Source organism: Prunus avium, chromosome 8, assembly GCF_965620075.1.
Source record: "Prunus avium chromosome 8, drPruAviu1.hap1.1, whole genome shotgun sequence".
Taxonomy (NCBI): Eukaryota; Viridiplantae; Streptophyta; class Magnoliopsida; order Rosales; family Rosaceae; genus Prunus; species Prunus avium.
In genome coordinates, this window is record NC_142291.1 from 29,604,894 (window position 1) to 29,613,167 (window position 8,274).

At 37.6% G+C, this 8,274-nt stretch overlaps 1 pseudogene across 1 annotated transcript; it reads right to left on the reverse strand.

Moving 5' to 3' along the window:
• Window positions 1-1,584: 1,584 nt before the first annotated feature.
• LOC110762929 (uncharacterized) lies at window positions 1,585-7,023 on the reverse strand (annotated as a pseudogene). The gene is made up of 21 exons (XR_015826361.1): window positions 6,996-7,023; window positions 6,230-6,322; window positions 5,990-6,156; window positions 5,859-5,896; window positions 5,745-5,816; window positions 5,514-5,585; window positions 5,315-5,386; window positions 5,146-5,217; window positions 4,918-4,989; window positions 4,767-4,838; window positions 4,596-4,667; window positions 4,393-4,467; window positions 4,209-4,280; window positions 4,041-4,112; window positions 3,813-3,878; window positions 3,590-3,652; window positions 3,364-3,408; window positions 3,166-3,224; window positions 2,586-2,968; window positions 2,307-2,487; window positions 1,585-2,210 (listed from the first exon to the last, which is right to left on the reverse strand). The product of XR_015826361.1 is annotated as an uncharacterized LOC110762929 (transcript).
• Window positions 7,024-8,274: the final 1,251 nt, after the last annotated feature.

Genomic DNA, 8,274 nt, shown 5'->3' on the forward strand with positions numbered 1-8,274 from the left:
ATTTTTAACAGCAATTTTGATTAAATTAACTTAAATCTAAGGCTAGGTCTGAAATTGGCAATATAAATTAGTTCCGGTGCTAAGAGCATTTCCACTCATTTGCCAAGGCAAAAGGTAAGGGGAGGCAAGTGTTGGTACCATCCACATGAATAGTGCTTGCCTTAGCAATTTTGTTGTTGGTTTTCCACCCATTTTCATGGCATATGAGTATGAGGAGAGAAATTTGTATAGAGTTTTGGTGTGGGAAGTGAAGAATATAGCAAGCTAATTATTATAAGAAATTAAAAAAATCTGAAATTTTTGGTTTTTTTTAAATTATTTTTTTAAAATTTGGTTGCTGACATCACAAGCCTTAGGCCCTAGCTTAGGTTGTTCTTGCCTTCGAGTCTGCTAGGGCTTGTGAAGCCCATGCCTTGCCAGGGCTGTTTTGTACCGTTGGAAACTAATTCTTTAGCCTATGGCCCCCCTTGCCCGAGCTGGGGGCTGTGGTGGAAATGCCCTAAATGGGCTCAAAATTGGGGGATTAGTGTATTTCATGGGATAAAATGGGTGAAATTTGGAACAGTCGAACCCAAATACTATATATTCCTCTGTTCAATTCAACTCAGTTCAAATTTAGTTTTCATTTATATATAAAAAAAAAAAAATCAAAGATGTACGTTTGACTTCGGTTTTTGTTCACTGAACGAAGCCCAACAGCTAAAAGAATACACGAGGCCCAACTGCAAATCAGAACATATAGCCTAGTCTCATAATCCAAACCAACAAACAAAAAAAACCCATATAAGAAGAAATTATTCGATGTAACTGTAACACCTTGACATGCCACATGTTATGATTTTTGTGATTTTTTTAACACCATGTGGACATGTGCTAAGTAGTAATAAGTAAATTATGGAAATTAAAATTTTAAAGGAATTCATACATCCCAACCGGCTATGAATGCTTAATGTAGTAATTAAGACTAATTAACTTAACAGGAAGATGACATGGTTGATAGGGTTGTGGCAGATGATGTTCGGCTAGGCGAAGTTGGACAAGTCTGCTTTAAAACCACTGTTGGCAAGAAGCAAGTTTTTCTCCTCTCTTTTTCCTTAATCAGCTGCCCAGCAAACAACTCAAGCTTCTCCAATCTGGTCTTGTGGTTTTGGATTCTGTCTAGAAGAGCAAATGTTTGTATATTGTATTGTATGGTCTGGTGCCAATCTGCCCTGGAGGTTTAGGATTTAAAAGTCAGGAATTGAAGAGGAGAAATTGATATTTTCATTGTTTGGCAACTTAAGCAGAGAAATTATTAAATGACTTGCGGAAAAAATCATGGAAATTGAGGGTCGAGATTGTTTCTATTGAGCAATAATTCGTTTTTCTTCATTCAACATACATAAATCCAAACACTAAACTTATTAATTATCACTATATTTATTCCTTTTTCTACTTCTTCTTCCAAGTGCAAGATAACCCCAAAAGGGGTTGCGGTTTTTTTCTACCAATTGGGGATGGTCTACAGGCTTCATAACTACTACTCTTACGACAGGACACTTACCTAGCCAACATTTACAGGACGCGTACTACAGGATAAACCCATCTATTTGTTTGATAATAATAATATATTTTTCTATTATTCAATGGCCGATTAAGGCAACCAGATATCTATAGAATTGTATCTTATTTCTATATACATCATCATTCCCATAAACTAAAGGCAGAAAGACACAAAGACAAGTACAAAATGTAGAAAAGTTTTAGCAGTGAGAGAGTCGCAGATTTACAGCAAGGGAAAGACAATGGAAACTTCTTACTTCTCACATTCCTTCTCCTATAATGCCATTGAGCATTGATCCAGTCACATTTACCGGAGATGGGGCAGGGTCAATCCCTGGGCTGGCACCAGTTGTGCTCCCTTCAGGCTGATGGTTGAGGAGAACATTGCTCTCAGTTGATGAGGTATCATCATCCACCAAAAAGCTACTTGTGGTTACATCTTTGAAATCCCAATCTGCCAAATAACTTGGCTTTGACATAACAGTGCTTGTTTCAATATCTCCAGAAAGTATTGCCACCACACGTGACATCGATGGCCTCATCATTGGTGAAGCCTGAGTGCAGAGGAGAGCTGCTTTTATCAATCTAGTTGCGTCATTTCCATCAAGCTCTGTCAATCTCGGATCCACCAGCCTCAGATTCTGGTCGTTTTCATGTAGAGTCCATGCCTGAAAACAAACATCATGGCATGGTCAAAAAGGAAAAAAATAAAGAAGTTTTCACAGCAATGCTAAAGTAAAAGTAGCTAGGCAAAGTTTTCCTACCCATTCAAGAAGATAAATCTTCTCAGGATCCAAGTTGTCATCAGAATTTTGTCTCCCGCTGAGGATCTCCACGAATATCTAGGTAATTCTCTGTCACATTAACCTTGAAGGGTATCGCAACTGCTCTGTTAACCCCACCTGCCTCCTTCGATATGTCAAAGTCCTTCCTTCTGAGGTTCCCCTAGGAAGCAAATGAAGAGATAGTTAAATAATTCTGTCTAATGAGGTTGCCTTTACTTTAATTAGCTTTAGTTTTTTTTTCTTTATTAGCAGCCTTACTTGAATATAGATATCAAATACACGCCTTCCTGGACTTTGCGAAGTTTGTGTATCGCGGCTAGCAAAAACCGTTTCTGCAAATTGCAATGTTACAGTATAAGGTCCATTCTGAAGACCCAGGCCATAGTATCTCAGTGAACCTGGGGACACTCTTGAAGTCTAGAAAAGCTCTAGTGTCAAATCTGCACCGGAGACTTGCGTAAGGGTGGTTTCCACAAATGATTGATTCAAATTATCAGAAAAACCTGCATTGCTAACAGCCCATTTCTGTGTACTGGTTACATTAAATGTTGCTGGGCCAAGAGCTGAGTCTTCAGCCTCATACAATATGCCATCATTTCCTCTCATTTGTGGTCCTCCACACTTGATTGAGAAGTTTGTATCTGTACAATTCAATGTAATAGCACAAGCTATGATTAGTGAAAAAACTTCAAATTGATCTAATAGCACAAGATATGCTTATTAGATTTATCAAGACATTCCTACAATATGTATACGTAATGAGATAAGCAATGCCTATTGCGGTAACATGATCTTGCATTAAAGAAATAAATGCTAGTGAAATACAGAAGAAAATTACATCGTGGGGTATTTCGATTGCATGGAAAATTCCTCTGGAGGCAATTCAATCCAAGAAGACTGTAAACACAGAGAACAAATTATTATTTATAATCATTAAACTGTAGTGGAAGAATCCATTAAACTGCAAAAGTGTAATAGCAATCACTTTATGTTTGAAATATCCGTCTAAAAAAACGGGTATTTCGATTCAACTCACGTTATGTTTGAACTGTCAAATGTGAAGTTGTTGACCACTAAATTCCTGCATAAAATCATTAATCAATCCACATATGAAGATGAAAATTTCGTGTTCAAGATCTTAACATACCAGTACTTCAAATCCATCCCTTCTAATTTATTGAATTTCATTCATGTTTTATATATGCACAATGAAGATGATTTGGACCATAAAAATGAAGGTGAAAGATAAAAAGGAGACATACAGTTGCGATATTGTGGTTACCCGTGGGGGAAAGCTTCCAGAGAAATAGTTGTAAGACAAATCTCTGCACATAACAATACAGAATGAGAAGGCACAAAAATGCATGAAAGTTCAAAGGAATTTAAGTAAGAAAAAGGCTGCCAGAATGCGCGCGCACACACACACACAGAGTACTGGTTTCATTGCCAGTACATATAGCATACTTTTATGACATTAGGACTTACATGGTCTGATGTTGATTGCTCTTTTGGCTTGGAAGAGGTTCAGACAGACTATTGTTTCCAAGAAATCTGGCCATATCAATTATAGGAGGCACCCAGAAAAAAAAAAAAAAAGAAGAAACAACGAAACAAAGAAACAAGAAAAAGGTCAGATGAACGACTAAGTTTCTGAGCAGGAAATTCAATGGCATAAGTACAGAACAGGGGAATAATGAGGGCATGCCTTATTACAAATATGTAACATAACTCATGTTGAACAAAGAACTATTGAGTTCGCCTGTTAAATTGTTGAAACCCAGATCCCTGCAACATGAGTTACAAGTTAAAGGAACAATTAGAATGATAAGAAAATTAATTGGTATCTTTGGGATTCAAGCTTATATATCTGCTGGAACGTACAGTATCTGCAAACGTTGATATTCTCCAAAATCAGTAGGGATGCTACCATTGATTAATGTATTCCGTAGAACTCTGTTACACCACCAAAAAAAAATTAGTGGACAATAAATGGAGTAAGATTTTCAATTTGAAAAGAAAAACGAAGTTTGATCACAGTGCGTGAATGAATGAGGTGTTAACTTACAAATCAGTTAAGTTATTCTTCAAATTTCTTATGAAATCAAGACGAGCTCACATAATATATATATCACTGATTCGCCTTCATTATCATACACAAACATAAATGATGCCCAGTAAATGGAGGGGGGAGAGAGAGAGAGAGAGAGAGAGAGAGAGAGAGAGAGAGAGAGAGAGAGAGTTTAAAATGTATTAAGCATTTGCCCTCACAGAGATTCCAATGAAGTCAGTTGAGAAAAACTGGTTGGTATTGGGCCTTCAAAAGAGTTCCCTTGAAATCTCCTACAAAAACATTTGAGATGCTTGTGAATAAAAGACCCATCTCAGCCATGCAGATCTGCTTTCATAAACTGTAGAAGGTTAAAAGTTTGCCATACTTACAAAGAAGTCAGTTTTCTCCAATTCCCAATGAAAGAAGGTATCTTTCCTGCCAAAGGATTGTCTGATGCATAGCTAAAATTCAAAAAGTTGACTCATAGTAAGCTCATCCCAGAATAGAAATCTCAAAGTACTGAATAAACAAAAAACTTACAGGATTTGCATGTTGATGAGCTTAGCAAATGTTGAAGGAATTTCTCCACCTAGTCCACAGCTGTCCATGTAACTGTGAAAATAATAAACTGATTGCAACCAATTTCATACGATAAACGCATTCCTTGCTCATCGATAATCAATTAACAAATAAACCGCTCCTTTAAGAGAAAATAATTACACATTGCAACATGTGATTCAAATTCGATGAGTTAAATGAAGCACTCACAATAGCCCGAGATTGACTAAGTTACCAAGTTCTGGAGGGAGTGTTCCGGAGGAATTATTTGATCCAAAGGACCTGCAACAAGTCATGTTGAAGAGATATAGAATTAAATGATAGGGGGTTCTAGATTTAACATGTCCCAATAGAGCATTTCCCAGTTTTCTTTGCTTACAGCATAGTTAGCTCCTTAAGGTTTCCAAGCTCCTTGGGGATGGGCCCAGAGAATGAATTGTGGGCAATTGACCTGAATGGAAATATCAATTAAAGATATTAGCACCCGTTTATAATTCAGGATAAAAACAGAGTACGTACTATGTGCTTCTTTGGCCATATGGTATAACTCACTTGGGAGTTTATGTTTCACTACTTACAATACTGTCAACGCAGACATATTGCCAATGAATGCTGGTAGGGGACCGGTGAAATACTTCAGATCAAGTTTCCTACAAGAATTGAAACAAAATGCAATGACCAGCTATTAATTTCTGAGCATAAAAAATATTCGTGACAATGTTGAACGGTAAGAAACCTGTGTCTTTTATATGAAAATGTTGACTGCGATAAACCAAACAACAGAGAGGGGGGTTGGAAAAACTTTATACAAAACGGCCAAATATCTTAAAGCCTCAAATTCTTTTGGAAACACCCCTAGTTTGTTCAGAGCATGAACTCGACTGGAAAGAAAAAAGATTGAGCAGTTAGGCACTTAATATTACAATTGATATATCAGGCATGTTCTGCTTAGTTTTCCAAACTTGATAATTAATTGATTTGCTACAGTCAACAACACAAGACTAAAGAATATGGAGAGAGAGAGAGAGAGAGAGAGAGGAGGGTAATAACATACAGTTTGGATAGTATTTTTGTCATAAGTACAGTCACAAGTGATGGCTGGATTATTCTCTGGCTTTTCAAACTCGCTTCCATTGATGGCAAATCCAATGCATTGCTCTCCTCCACTGATAGGCAGGGCTTGCATGTCCCATTGCTTGAATATTGAGATCAACGCCGTCACTGCATTCTCAATTCAATCATTGCGTACACATCACATAACGTATTTATGCTATACCTGAAAGATGGCTAGTACCTTCAGATGGATCGGTAGTAACATTTTGAGCCATGGACACATGAAACCAGAAGCAGTTGAGAAAGCATAGACTGCAAAAGAAGCCAAAGGACGCTGAAAGACGCCATTGTTGTTTCAGACTTTCAGTCAATGGCAGTGTTCGAAAAATCGGCCTAGGCGGTCGCTAGGTGGGCTCGAGGCGGCTAGGCTGTCGCTAGGAAGGCGCGAGATGGCTAGGCGGTTGCTAGGCGGTCGCTAGGCGAGCGCGAGGCGACTAGGCGGTCGCTAGGCGGGCGCCTAGGCGGTTTCGGTCTTTTTTCGTTGCCGAACCCGGAGCCGAAACCAAACAAAACAAATCAAAGCTTGAGTTGATAGAGAAGCGAAATGGCTCGACTGTGAGTGCAAGTTCCGTACTCTGCGAGTGCAAGCTTCGTGTCTGGAATATATTTAAAGGGTATAGCCGCTCGGCTATACTGTTAAAATATTCAAAAATCTTTGAATCGGCAATAAAGAAACAAGGCCTTATTGGATATTTTGGACGACAAAATGTCAAATTGTCAAGGATAATTATCCTTCTTTTATTTGACACAAGTTTTCAACCATTAGATTAGAGTACAATGAATGGCTAAAATTAAATAAACTAATTATATATATATATATATATTTTAATATAATGATATATTGTAATTAATTTTTTTATTGACTTTCCCATTCCATTTTCTCTCTCCGTATTAATATTTGGCTTTTTTTTTTTTATATACCTCCTGAAAATGTATTTGAGTCTCACTTTGCACCCTGAATAAGAACGAATCCATGTACAGGCTAGGCTGGGCTCTAAGTGTAAAATTTTAAAAATACTAAACTTAGTACAAATTTTATAAGCTAATCCTACTCCAAAAATATTAGCCCACAATTCTAATTTACAGCATATAGCCAAACGGCTTTACTTTTAAAATATTCTATTCATAGGCCATACTCCATTTTTTCTATTTTCTAAAAAAAATTAGTATAGCCGTTCGGCTATACCGATTTTGACTGGTGGGCGCCTAATCGGAAGGGCTTTCTTTTAATACATATAATAGTATAGCCGCGCGGCGATACGCCATTTTTCTCTTTAAAAACTAGTATAGCCGGGCGGCTATACCCTTGATATATATAAGAATAGTTTAGAGCATTATCCATTACTATTAGGCCATTACCCGAGTCTCTATTGTCCTCTTTTCATTTTTCATTTTTCCAGAAAACAGCACGACTCTTAAAAATTTGGAGGTGAAGGATTCTGAATTTTCATCTTCATTAAGCCGTATAAATGTCTTTGATAAAGAAAACTGCAGGTTGCAAGATGAAATTATCTCGTTGGAGATTCACATTGCTAATCTGGAGACTAATCTAAGGGTGAAAAGTGCTGCACTGTATGAACTCAAACAATCAGAGTCGGCCATTATGGAAGAACTATGCTCAAAAAGCCAGGAGTTGCGGATCTGTCTTAGCAAAACTAATACACTGAAGGAAGAGAATGTTCTCTTCAGGGAAGAACTTTTGTCTCTCAAGAAAAGCAAGGATGAATTCCTCACCATGTCAAATGTGAACAGTAAGAAGTGCATTGATTCAGTGGAAACTGTGGATTCAGTGAGTAACATATTACGTAATATTTTAAAGGGCGAAGGTTTCATCATTGTGGACAAAATGTGTTTCAAGGAATATGTGAAACTGGAGAGAGAATATCTGAGTTAATTGAGCAGGTCGATTGCTTAGAGAGCCATGCTAAGGAAGGATGACATTCTTAAAGGATTGTTATTTGATCTGAGCATGTTGCAGGAATCTGCATCTAAGAATAAGGATCAACAAGATGAAATTGAGGAAATATTGTCTTCTTTGGAGGCTTTAGAGGATGAGCTTTCAGCAAAATCATGCGAGCTTGGTCAGGCCATTGCTAACAGCCAAATGCTTGAAACTCAACTGGAGGAGAAAACAAACGTAATCTCCACTCTTGAGTTGGGTATATTGGAAGAGCGCGAGTCTGTAAAATTGCTGTCCAGTGAAAACCTGGAGCTGAGAGCTCATAT